Genomic DNA, 12,053 nt, shown 5'->3' with positions numbered 1-12,053 from the left:
CACTCTCCCTTCCTTCCCAACCCAGAACACGCGCTGGGCCATCCCAAGAGCCAAGAGGCTCTTTGGGGGCCCGCCAGCGACCAATCCTGCTCCCACGTGCCTCCATTAAGCCCTCGTCCAAACCTGCACAAGACGCCAAGTGCATGTGCACCGTCAGCCTTCGGAGATAAGTTCAGCAAACCCATCCCTCCCCCCCCAACTCTGGCCCTGAAAGCGCGAGGGAGCGCGCGGGCTCAGGCACCGTCCCCGGCAGACAATACTCCAGCAACTCCTGCCTTCCCCGAACACACCCCGGCTGGTCCTGCCACCACTCTCTCTTCTCCCAAGGTTCCTACAGTCCCGCGGGCCCAGAGAAGGGGGCGTCCTGATGGTTGCTGGGTGTGGATTGTGAAGGGGGGGCGAACTGCACACACCACCGAGATTGCGGGCGGGGGGAGGGGGTCGCAGTTCTCCCAAGCCGCTTGAGTGCTCAGCTGGTCAGAAGGGAGTGGGGGTGGGGACAGTGAGACCCGAGGGAGTAAATCCCGACGGAGGCAGCTTTTCCGCACCTCTTCCCGACCTAGCACAGCGCGCGCGCACCAGCGTGCACACCAAGGGGCCGTGCACCTTCCTCCTGCCCCCGGACCTGCCCAGCCCTCGTCCCCGAGCTCAGTGTCCTGGAAAGGAGGGCATCCGGCCCGCGGCGGCCCGGGAGACGGCAGAGCGCCGCGCTCGGGGGTGCCCACCTGCGCGCAGGGTTGCCGTTGCGGCCAGTGCGCCCGCTGGCTGCGCTATCTCCGCTGCAGGAGGAGGTAGCGGCGGCCCGACCCCTGGACTCCAAGCGTCTCCTCGCTCCCCGGCAGCAGCGGTCCTCGCTTCCCTTCCTCCCTGCGGGTGAGCCTCCCACCTAGCCCGCAGGTTCTGCCACCGTCTCTCTGCCCGCTTGAGCCTGAGCTGTCCTCCCCGCCCCTTTCCCGCCGCCCCGCGCAGCGCCGCGCTGCGCTCCGCCTCCCGCCCGCCCATCCTTGCCCGGGCCTAGCCGGGGGCTTTGGGCCCCCGCCTCTTGCGGCAGATCCCCAGTCCTGGGCGGAGGCGGGTGGAGGGGTTCCGCTTCGACCCCGCGCTCCTAACCCGCTCCCCTCTCCCCCGGCCAGCGGTGGCCGCCTGCACTTACCCCGCGGCCAAGGGTGTGGGCACCGCGCGCTCTGCCCTAGCTCTTCCGGCGTCTCTTTACTCCCCGCAAGGCACCTTCCATGGCCCAGAGGGTGCCTCGTGTCTTGAGTGGAAGGGGGTTGGTGAGGCGGGGTGGAGTGAGCAAAAGAGAGGAGGCGAAGAAATTAGCAAGTCAACTGCCAGGGGATACAAGTTGCTGCCTGTGCCTTGTTTCTGTTACATTAAATACCTGTATGTGCTGCTTTCCTTGTTACAACCACAGCAATATTCAGAGGCATGAATATAAGATTTCCAAGCTAGTTGGTTGTAGGGGCATTTTTTAAATTTAATGATGCAGAAGACAACAGATTAACTCTTTTTAAAAAGTTACTTTGTATATATGGCCACATTTCTAATTTTAAAAAAAGCAAAATATAAATAACAGAACAGCCGTGTTTTACGGAAACAGATCCAGTGTGTATGTGTTATTTAAACCCTCTGTAATTATATTAATTGGGTTCGTTTTAAAATGTATTTTAGGTATTTCTTAAGAAAACAGGCTGGGAATTTAGGGACTAGGAATCCATAAATTTTAATTTGGCTTTTTGCCATAGTTCTAAAATGTCAATTTCATGGAAATTATTAAATGTGGTTATGTAGAAAAATGGATCCTTTTTCTTCCAGCTTGGCGACATTCTTAGATTTGGCAAAGGACAGATTTTTTTAAAAGCCAAGAAATAATAAAATTCTGATTCATTTTCTAGTGATGGAATATCTGGTCTAGCAGCTTTTCCTTTAGTGTTTTTTTCTCTTTGAGGCAAACTTCCTTTCTGTTTCCTCATACATTTGTTTTCTTCAAAATTTTCTCCCTCAATATAAATAAAGCTATAAATGACATGATTTTTGAGCCTTTGTTTTCTTAAAAAGATAGGAAAATTAATTATAACTGATTATCAAAATCAACCCCAGGCTCATGATACTAAATTTCACACTGATTAACCCTGTTTTTCAACTCGGCTTTTAGTAATTTAACCTAACACTCAAGAACCAAGAGCTTTTTAAGTTCCATCCTTATAAGAATGAAATGTACACTTTTTAATTAACATTTTGAACCAAAATTAAATTCATTAAATTGACTAATGAAAAGCATATTCATAGTGTATTTGTTGCTGGATAAATGAGGACAATGTGAATGACAAACAGCATTCTGAAGAAGAGGCTCTGAAGCAAAGAAAACAGTCTTTAGAAAAACTGATGATCCCCTTTTCAAGGCAAGGATGACAAATTCCAGTAATTATGCAAAGAATGACTGCTGCCTCTCTTCTCTCTGCTTTGGTTTTGTGGCTGGGCCTGCATTTATCTCTTTTGATCATCATCATAAAAGTAAAGTAATTCAGCATTCCGGTGACATTGCTTAGTAAATTAGCAATTTGAAAATGCTTTTATTACCTAATTAATCCAAGTAAATGCCTCCGATAAATCCGATTTTACTCTTACATCTTTTTATGCCTCCAGAGAAACACTTGCATGAAATAAAAACAGCTAAGGCAAGCTCAAGAACAATTGCCAACCAGATTCTTTCGGTGCATGTGTGTTGCAATAGAGTTGGTATTAAGTGACCTTTGGGTCTTAAATTATATATCAGATATTGGTTATGAATTGCTCGTTGGCTGCTTTTTTAATGAGTTCCAGTGTGTTTGCTTTGCCTTGCTTATTCCCCAGAAGCGTATTTTATTTTTTTGTCTGCCTTATTGAATCTACCTTTGCCTAAACTATTTTCGTTGAACTTCCACCAAAGAGTCAGACTAATCCATAACTCACTTGACAATCATCTTTATCCTTCAAGTTAAATCTCACTTGAGGTCTTTGGTAAGACTTCAGTATGATTAAACATCCCAAATTGGAAAGAGTTGTTTGTCAGGCATGGTTCTAACTAAGAGATACCAATCAGATTTCTCAAAACCAGGAGGGTGTGTCCCATTTGAATAAAAAAAACAAACAAAACTAGCAAATCCATTTTGTTCAGGTCAAAACTAAGCCAACAAAATTACAATTGAGATCCTTTCTAAACCCAAACTAAGCTAAGAGATATATAAAAAGCACAATCCAAATAACTTCATCTGTATTTTCTTTCACCACTACAAATCCCTTGCTCCACTGACCAAACACTGTTACATTTCACCTGTCCCTTTTAGTTCCTGTGCTACTGAGAATTTTTCACTGATCTTAAATAAGAAAGTGCAACTGGACACTCCTGCTGTCTCCAGGGACTCCTGTGTCCCCCTCCATTTGTTTTCAAAAGTGTTTTTCAAATGTCCGTAACATTGATAAGGACAGATCTGAACACCCCATGTAGACCCTTGAAAAGGGAGTTCCAATGACCAGTCCCAATTCAAAACAGTGAGGTTAAAACAAAACGTGAGTCTGTTGTAACAGCTTAATCCTAAAGGCATCTCCCCTTCTCTTCCTCACCCCAGCACAAAGAGTTTTATAACACAGTAACTTTCCCCTCTTAAGAAATTTTCTCTTGATAACTATTTTAATAATTTTTGTTTCATTTACTCTTTGGGCTATGTTATAACTCACAGTGAGCCTGAACATAATGCATCGTCTTCTCTCCTTTCTTTCCTATGATAACTGAGAATTGCAGACCTGGAGATGGTTTACGGGGGAAGAGGAGATGATGGGACAGCTCTTTCGCCAGGGTTTTCTCTTCTGGCTCTAAGAAAAGCATGAACTAAGTTTCTTCACTTTGGTTGCTTGGGAGTAGCGAGCAACATCATTGATTCAAATTTGCAGAATGCCAATTACTTTAACTGGTCTCTTTGTGCTAGGGAAATATGTCACCAGTAATCTCACGAGACAATGACGATAGAGATAATACCACCCATATAATGCTCAGATTGAAATGTTGATGCACTAAGCTAAGTTACTTAAAAATATGTGTGTGTATGTGGGTGTGTATATGTATAATTCAAAGCTAAATATAAACGTGAATACCTGTAATAGATCCTTCAGTTACAAAACCCTTGGTAATCTCTCTCTTATGGTTTTTGGGGATGTGAAAAATTGATGAATACTTCAATATTTAAATATTTACCTTACTCACAGGAAAGTACCTTTTTCTGATCCAGATCTTTCCATAAATTTCCCAGCACCAAATATTTAATCATATCATTCCATGATAAAAGAAAGGAAGAAAGAGAGAGAGAGAGAAAGAAAGAAGCCAATGTGATAGGGTGAATACATGTATGACTAGTTAGCACAACTGATAAGCACATCAGGTTAGTCAGATCATGGATTCCTCCCCCGTGGACCATGTTGTTTTGGTCTGTTTCATGGCTGCGAGTCAAAGCCTATTCCTAGACGTAGATAAACATTATTGGTCACCAGATATCGTGGGTAGAATTGTGTTCCCCCAAACGATGTGTTGAAGTCCTAACATGAAGATATAAATTAAGATGAAGTCATACTGGAATAGGGTGGGCCCTTAATCCAATTTGACTGGTGTTTTTGCTGGAAGAGAGGAAGAGACACAGACACAGAGGGAAGTCCTAGCCATGTGAAGATGAAGGCAGAGATTGGAGTTATGCTGCCGTGAGCCAAGGAATGCCTGGGACTACCAGAAGCTGGAAGAGGCGGGAAAGGATCTTCCCCTAGAGGCCCTGCCAACACCTTGATTTTGGACTTCTAGCCTCCGGAACTGTGAAACAATAAATCTCTATTGTTTTCAGCCATCCAGTTTGTGGTACTTTGTTACTGCAGCCCTAAGAAATCAATTTACCACAGAATCATCAACTCCTGGTGATGCCAGCCCATCATCTTCTGTACTCAGCACAGAGTAAATGTTCAAGTGTAGAATGTTTAAGAATGATAGGCAGAGTCATCTCTGTACATGAAGGACAACAGCAGGGTAGAATCATCCATGTATTGAAACGAATCTTGAGAATGTACCTAATCTAATGGCTCCTCCAAGATGGGACTCAGCTACAACTGAGAATCATAGTCACAGAATCTTAACATGTTCAAAGAATCTTAGAGATTTTTCTTTTCCTTTGAGATTATGTGATACCTAAGTGGTATGACTTTAAAAGGTTCAAGATGGGGTCCTCTGCACACATTGCACCTCCCAACACCCCACATGCCCCACTGATTCAATTCCACCTCCAGTTGTTGGGTTATAATAGCTTCCTCCCTTTGTCTTAAAGCTTTTGGTCTTCAGTAGTCCCAAATTAAAATGTAAATGAGTCTGGAAGACTTCCCAGCCTGAACTCATGTCAGTTCCCAACTTGAATGCTTATCAGTTCATCATTAATATTCCCCCATTGCCTAGTGGAATGCTGAGCTCGTAGAGTATCCTCCATAAATATTTGCCAAATTGAACTGAGAAGCAGAGATTAGCAGGAACTAGACGAAGGATTAGGTAGGGTGGGTAGAGGAGAGGCAAAGAGGAAAAGGAGAGCACAAGACAAACTTACTCTCAGAGCTCTATGTAGGAGAAGTCCTAGACCTGACTCTGATTGTGACATGGGACTGTAACATAGGAGTGCATGAAAGGTCAGCTGGGAGCTTTATTTTATTTACTCCTCTCAGGCCAATAAGCATTTGTGGCCCTAAAGGGTGGTGGGGAGGTGGGGCGGGGGCTTTCACCCTCTCTAACAACCTCCACCAGCTCTCAGCCCCTCTCCAGCCATCCCCCTAAAATATCTAAGCTGAATAAAAATAATGTATTTGGTGTGCAAATGCAACTTCAAGCAAGTCCCAGCATGACTCCCTATCCCTGCCCCCACATCCAAATTCCAATTAGATGCAGTCCCTATGTCCTTCCTTAATAGAAATGCTGAAGCTGCCGCTGCTAGTGAGGAACTCATTTTGAAATGTATGCCTGGTATGGACCCCAATATAAATCCACAATCAATATCAGAAATCCTCCCTCTTCGTATATTATCCATAAAAAGAGAACCAAATACTTTTGAAAGAAGTCTGCACCACTTGAAGATGAATAGAGTGGTTCTTTAGCCAGAAGTGCCAGGAGAAATAAAAAGGGAAGTGTCAATTCTCTGAAGAAAGGAAAGCTGGAATAATACTCTGTGTGTCTATTGTTGGATCGCGATGCCTAGACTCTATAAAGACTTTTGAAAGTGTTTGAAACAGTCAGGAGCTGCTTGAAGCCTCACTGGATTTATTCGCTCATGAAAATGTGCAGGAGTAGTTCAACTACAGCCCACAAATTGAATCAAAGTGTTACAATAGAATGAAAACAAATTTTATACTAGATTTTTTTTAATTGGGTCAATGAAGAAAAATTAACAATCCAAAATGTTAGTGGTCTACTCGTGATATTTTTGTTAGGATTTCCTCAGTGAAGGGTCGCTCTTCTTTATAGTGCACATGACCTCTATCAACTCCTAAAGCTACTTGATGGTATAAATAGGGTGGCTGACTCCATCTGTAGAAATGCCACCCAGCAGTTGGGTCCCAGGGCACCAAACCTTCTCTGGCCTCCGAGGGTAGTGGCAGCCAATCCCAGCCAGGAGTGAGGACAAAACCTCCCCAGTGCCCAAGGCCAAAGTGATCATTTAGATAGTCCCTGAACCCCCAACCCCCACTAACCCCCAACCTCCAGCAACTCCATTTTCTGCTTTAGATTTCTCTGTAGCGTCTGTTCCCATCAAACATGACTTATATCTTACTCACTTATTTTGATTGTCCACTTCTCTGCACTAGAAGATAACTTCCTTGAGGGCAGGGAGTTTTGTCCATCGTGTTTACTGCTGTGGCCCAGCACCTCCGACAATGTCTGGCATCTTGTAGGTGCTCGATAAATATTTGTTGAAAGAGTGATTGATGCAAACGTTATAACTTTATATATTTCACTGAATAGAACTGAAGAATGTTTAAAGAATTCACCTATTTATTGATAGGAAAACCAGTTTATTTTTTGACTTCTTAAAGCAAAGACTTGGCTAATAATGAAAGATGGTGTACAGTGTAAACAAGAACATTCATGATGAGCGCTTTGTGTTCTCTTTCTCTTCATCAGCTCAATTTTTCTTTCTGAATAAATTAACATAGATCTACCTGATCATTTTTGAATTGTGAGACTTGTCCATCCAAGACCTTTCTTTTGCATAATTTGGTCTTCCCTTTGTTTCTTTGCAGTAGCCCCAGTGTTCCAACAACAGAGGTGAGGAAGGGAGTCTGACTCAGAGAACGCAAGATTCAGCCAAGGTCCCCTCTGGAGCGTGAGGACAATAAGGAAAAGCACTTAGGACTTTGGGTTTTCTGCCTACTTTTCTCTCCGGTCTCTGTCCTGCAAGTATCAGGTCACTCCTTTTGGTGTCTAGGGGTCAGAGACTTCTACCAGTAGATGACTTGAGAAGTGTCTCACAGTTTCAAAGCCTCACTGGGTACCTGGCTCAAAGGAAAATCTAATGGGTTGCTCTCCCTACCTAACCTACACAGAGGGCCCAAAGTAAACCAACCTCTTAGCCTGTTTATTTGAAGAGCAGTGGACCAAGAAAAGGCAGGGCCCATCTCTGTTTGTCTAACCTTGGGCCCTAGGGCTGGATGTGGTGATAAATGCTTCCCTCAAGGCTCACACTGCTTGGCCTCTTGCAAGTCTCCATTGAGACAAGGCAAGTGGGCGGGGTCAGGACCCTCTGGAAAGGCCAAGCACAGCAGCCCTGGGGCAAGGCAACTGCCAGTCTTTTTGAGAGGCTTTGGCTCCTGGTTCTTTCATCAGCAGAGTTCACTGTTTACTGGCAAGCTGATCCAAGGCTTCTTTATTAGTGCACTTTATTCAGTGCTTCTTACATTGAAATCACCTGGAAAGCTTTAAAAAAAATACTAATGCCCCGACCCAGGGCCTGCTCAATTTGCAGGGTCCCTTCTTCAAAAATTACTAAGAATTTCAAGATGGCAGACTATTAAATGCAAAGCAGAGCCCTTGTAAGTGCAGGGTCCCGTGGAACTGCACATATCATGGGCCCACGAAGCCCGCCTGCCCGGACTTCACTCCCAGAAATTCAGATTTCATTGGTCTTGAGTGGTGTCCGGTTATGGGAATTATTTTAAAGCTCCCTAAATATTTCTCATATGCAGTTAGGATTAAGAACCCTCATTCTAGCTCTGGGAATCACTAAATCCAAAAGATTCTTACAATTAGAATTGACACCTGCATGCAAACTTATCTCTAATTCAATAACTCAAAACCCTCACTGAAACATTTTCAGCTTATCCAGGGTGAAATCATCATGACAACATTCTTTAGAAAAATTTTCAGCCCATACATAAGTTAAAAGCTGTAGTTATGAATCACCTTTTGATTCCCTTTTTAAAAAACAAAAATGTCATAAAAATGGCATATTTTCTCATATAGAAAATTGATATAATTTGAAGTGTTATTACTCATCATCATTCACATTAGACTTGAAACAAAGCTAAACAAGAATATTGCTAAATGGAAATTTATCATCACATCAATAGAAATCACAGTGACACTTTAAAAAAATCAAACTCTCGTCAAACATCTTTTCCCTCACCTCCTCCCTGGAGAATAAGGAACACGAAATCACTATTCTGGGAATTTTATTTGGGAAAAACCTCCCAGAAAAGGTCCGTGGAGAGTCCCTGATCCCGAGCTAGTCCCACTACTGTGAGCCTCTCTGGAGAATATTTGCACCCTCTCCTATCCTGTAAGGTCTTCCTCAGAAGTACATCTTGAGAAGGGCACTCCCTGCTGCCCTGAGTTAGAAAGGCCATTGCTGTACCTGAAAGGCAATCCAAAGTTGAAGCCCTCCCACATCCTCTTCTGCAGTCTCCATACCCCTTGTTGAAACTCAATTTATTTCCGGATTTCCAGACTCCTGCTCTCAGTGCAGCTCTGGAAACCACCAAGTGCTACATCAGGGGAGGTTTGCAACCTTCCTACACTCACAACTGACTCTGCTTGGGTTAGATTTTCTGTGAGACAACCTGAGAGTTATTCATTGGGTGGCATTTTAGATACAGGTAGGGTGACCAACTGTCCCAGGTTACACAGGACTGTCTTGGTTTTAGCACTGAAAATCCCACATCTTGGGATAGTATTGGTCACCTTAGATATAGGATGTCACCTGTAATCTCTTCCAAAGCCTCCAGAACCTAAAAATGTGCATATGAAGAAAGTTGTGCTTGTTTGTTTTCCCTAGGATTTTGCTTAACTGTGTGTTAACCAGTTGCAGATGTGCCTCTGATGCTACTGGTGCTCTGGTCAGATATGCTAGACTCTGCTTTGTGGGTTTTATGTATCCATCTCCTACCTTCTGCATGCTTTGCTCCTAACTGCTCACACCTGCAACTCTCTTCAGAGACCTACCCTTGGGCTACTGGATCCATTTGCTGGACCTGCTGGGAGCCTGGGAGGCTTATGTTCCTCCCTACCCCACCCCCCCTACTCTGGGCAGCCCATAAGCAATAACTAACTGGTACAGAAATATGAAAGCTCCTCCTTCCCTTGTTACAAGGGAAACAAACTCTGAGGTGTAATGTACACTTCTGAGCACCCTGTAGGATTAGGATGAGGCCAGGACATCACCTGAACTCACACCCTTGGCCTCTTCCCCCTTCCTTCTCTTGCTTACCACACTCCCTTACTGGTTTCTCCTAAGAGCACTTCCTTCATAAGTACCTTCTACCTGAATCCTCATCTCAGTCTCTGCTCTGGGGAACCTGACCCAAAATAGCCTTGATTCAGGAAGGGCTTATATGATAAAGATATAACAAACACTCACAGGCAAGGTGGGTCTTTGCTTAGATGTCTGCCAAGGAGAAAAGGAGATCTCTGTCTTTACAAAGTCAAGGGAAGATAATAGATCATCAATCCAGCAGTGATTTCTTCTTCATGTTGCCAACAGAGAATTTTCCTGAAAACCCCAAGTGAACTTGGGTAATTCTTTCATTCTTCCATTATATTTACCAGCACGATAACAATTCCTTCATGGTGTTATAATATTTTGTGTGCTCAGTCTTGTCTTCTTAGCAGACCATAAGCCACTAAAAGGCAGGAACAAAGCATTTTTTCCCTGAATCACAAGTCACACAAAAGGGTGACTTACAGCACAGAATACATGCTTGTATAACAGATAGCAACACCATTCAGAAATGTTTAGAATTTTTACCAACTCTAGTAAATATCCATTTCACTGACTATCAGTTGAATAGTTTCAGCAACAGGAAACAGAAGGCACACCCAAATGGAATTCTGAAGAAAGTTTAGTAAAGGTAGTATTTACAAAGGTGAAGGCAGGGAAATGAGAACCAGCAATGGATGGTGAAGCACCTTGGAGCTAGTAAGGGTGGGAAACTACTGTTATCCTTGGGTCTGAGGGGGAATGTGGGAGAGAGATATTGTAGGAACCCAGTGACACCTGTAGCTGTTGGAAAGAGCCACTAGGCAAGAGCCAAGGACTCCAGTAGAACTACCAATCTGCAACTTGGCAGGGTGGGAGTCAGGACAAAGAAATACTCTGATCTGTCTCTCCCCCTGCTCTCAGATCTCTTGCTGGTGCCTTCCATTGTCCAAACCCAACCAGAAGTCAGACAGTAAGGGAACCTGGGTAGTGCAATCTAAAAAGGGATTCCAATCAGGGCAGAGAAAGCTGGAGAATGAATATGGAAGGGCAAATGGGGAGTAACCTGAACACTGAACAACTCCCCAAAGTCCATGCCAAGCATGGCACTTAACAGCATGTAAAAGCAAACTATGGCCGGTAGCTCCTGTTCTAAGTCTTTCCTCCAGAATACTCTCCATTTACTACTTGCTATCTATTTCTATTTCTTCCTATCTCTCTGTTTGTTAGGTTCGTGGCTCTGTACTTATACGTGCCTCTAGCTCTGACGTTCAGGACACCCTTTGGATCTTTCTGGTTTCTTAGACTTTAGCTTTCTAGCAGGTTCTTGGCTCTCTGTTAAAGACTCCCATTTTTGCATCTCCTGAAGTTTCCGATAAGAAACTTCCCACTGTTGCTTCAGCTCTGTGGAATGCCACTGGCCATTGCCAGTTGCCCGACCAGTTGGAAATCCAGTGTTCAAGGAAAAGTAGCTTTTATAGCCACTCATAGACCAACATAAGATGGTGACTTTGACATGGGGTATATGCATAAATTATGAAGATTCCTAACTTTGAGAGGGTCATTTATCAGAAAGAACGCAGGCTAAAAGTTATTTGTTTGTTTCTGCTAAATATGAGGTTGGTGTATGAAACCCTTCTGTGCAGGCATGGAATGGGTATAATTTTTCCAAAGGGAAAATAAATGTAGAGTCGTCCTCCTTAAGTTTCCCTTTTCGCATGTGTCTCTCCATTAGCAAGTAGAAATAGCTATAGAACCATCAATGATGTAGACATTGTGATACGAATTCTTTATTCACTCAGTACTGGCAGATAGAAAATGAAAATTCCCTGCAATTCACCTATCACTCCTAACATGAACAAGTGAGCAGTGCAACATGGCTCAGGATGGGTTGAGACAGGAATTGCCCACCATATTCAATCAGTGGGAAGAAGATACAGACAAAATCATAATAGGGGCATTTACTTTAGCCAGACCTGGCCAAGGGTTTTAGTGAGAAGAAATTGAAAGTAAACATCAGAACTCTACTGTACTTAGCTGAGATATTTACATCTCTTTTCCTTTAATAAACACACTATTGGGAAAAGTCCTTTTATATATGGTGAATTTTATCATTTGTGATACAGAAGTGTAGAAAGTCTTACTTCAGCAGAAGGAGGTCAGTGTCAGATTGCTGCCAGTTGTCTAGAAAACTCTTTTATTTTAACACTTGCCAGCATAACAAACACCATCCAACAATTTAGCTAACCAAATGATTGTGTTCAGAAAGCAAACACAGTGTCAAGAAAATGTTTTATGGATTATTATTTG

General features: G+C 43.5%; 1 long non-coding RNA gene across 12 annotated transcripts in view; it reads right to left on the bottom strand.

Moving 5' to 3' along the window:
- The window catches only part of LOC147911942 (uncharacterized), a 96,763-nt gene extending 95,830 nt beyond the window's left edge, over window positions 1–933 (bottom strand). For 3 of the 12 annotated variants that reach the window (XR_015550738.1, XR_015550739.1, XR_015550741.1), the window contains exon 1: window positions 726–933. This is a non-coding gene — a long non-coding RNA (uncharacterized LOC147911942). The other 9 variants (XR_015550734.1, XR_015550744.1, XR_015550735.1 and 6 more) reach the window with 6 other exon arrangements.
- Between the last annotated feature and the right edge of the window lie 11,120 nt (window positions 934–12,053).

This window comes from Ceratotherium simum, chromosome X, assembly GCF_057802395.1.
Source record: "Ceratotherium simum simum isolate JZ-2026a chromosome X, ASM5780239v1, whole genome shotgun sequence".
Classification (NCBI taxonomy): Eukaryota; Metazoa; Chordata; class Mammalia; order Perissodactyla; family Rhinocerotidae; genus Ceratotherium; species Ceratotherium simum.
The sequence above is the reverse complement of the archived record's forward strand: the minus strand, read 5'-3'. Positions and strand labels throughout refer to the sequence as shown.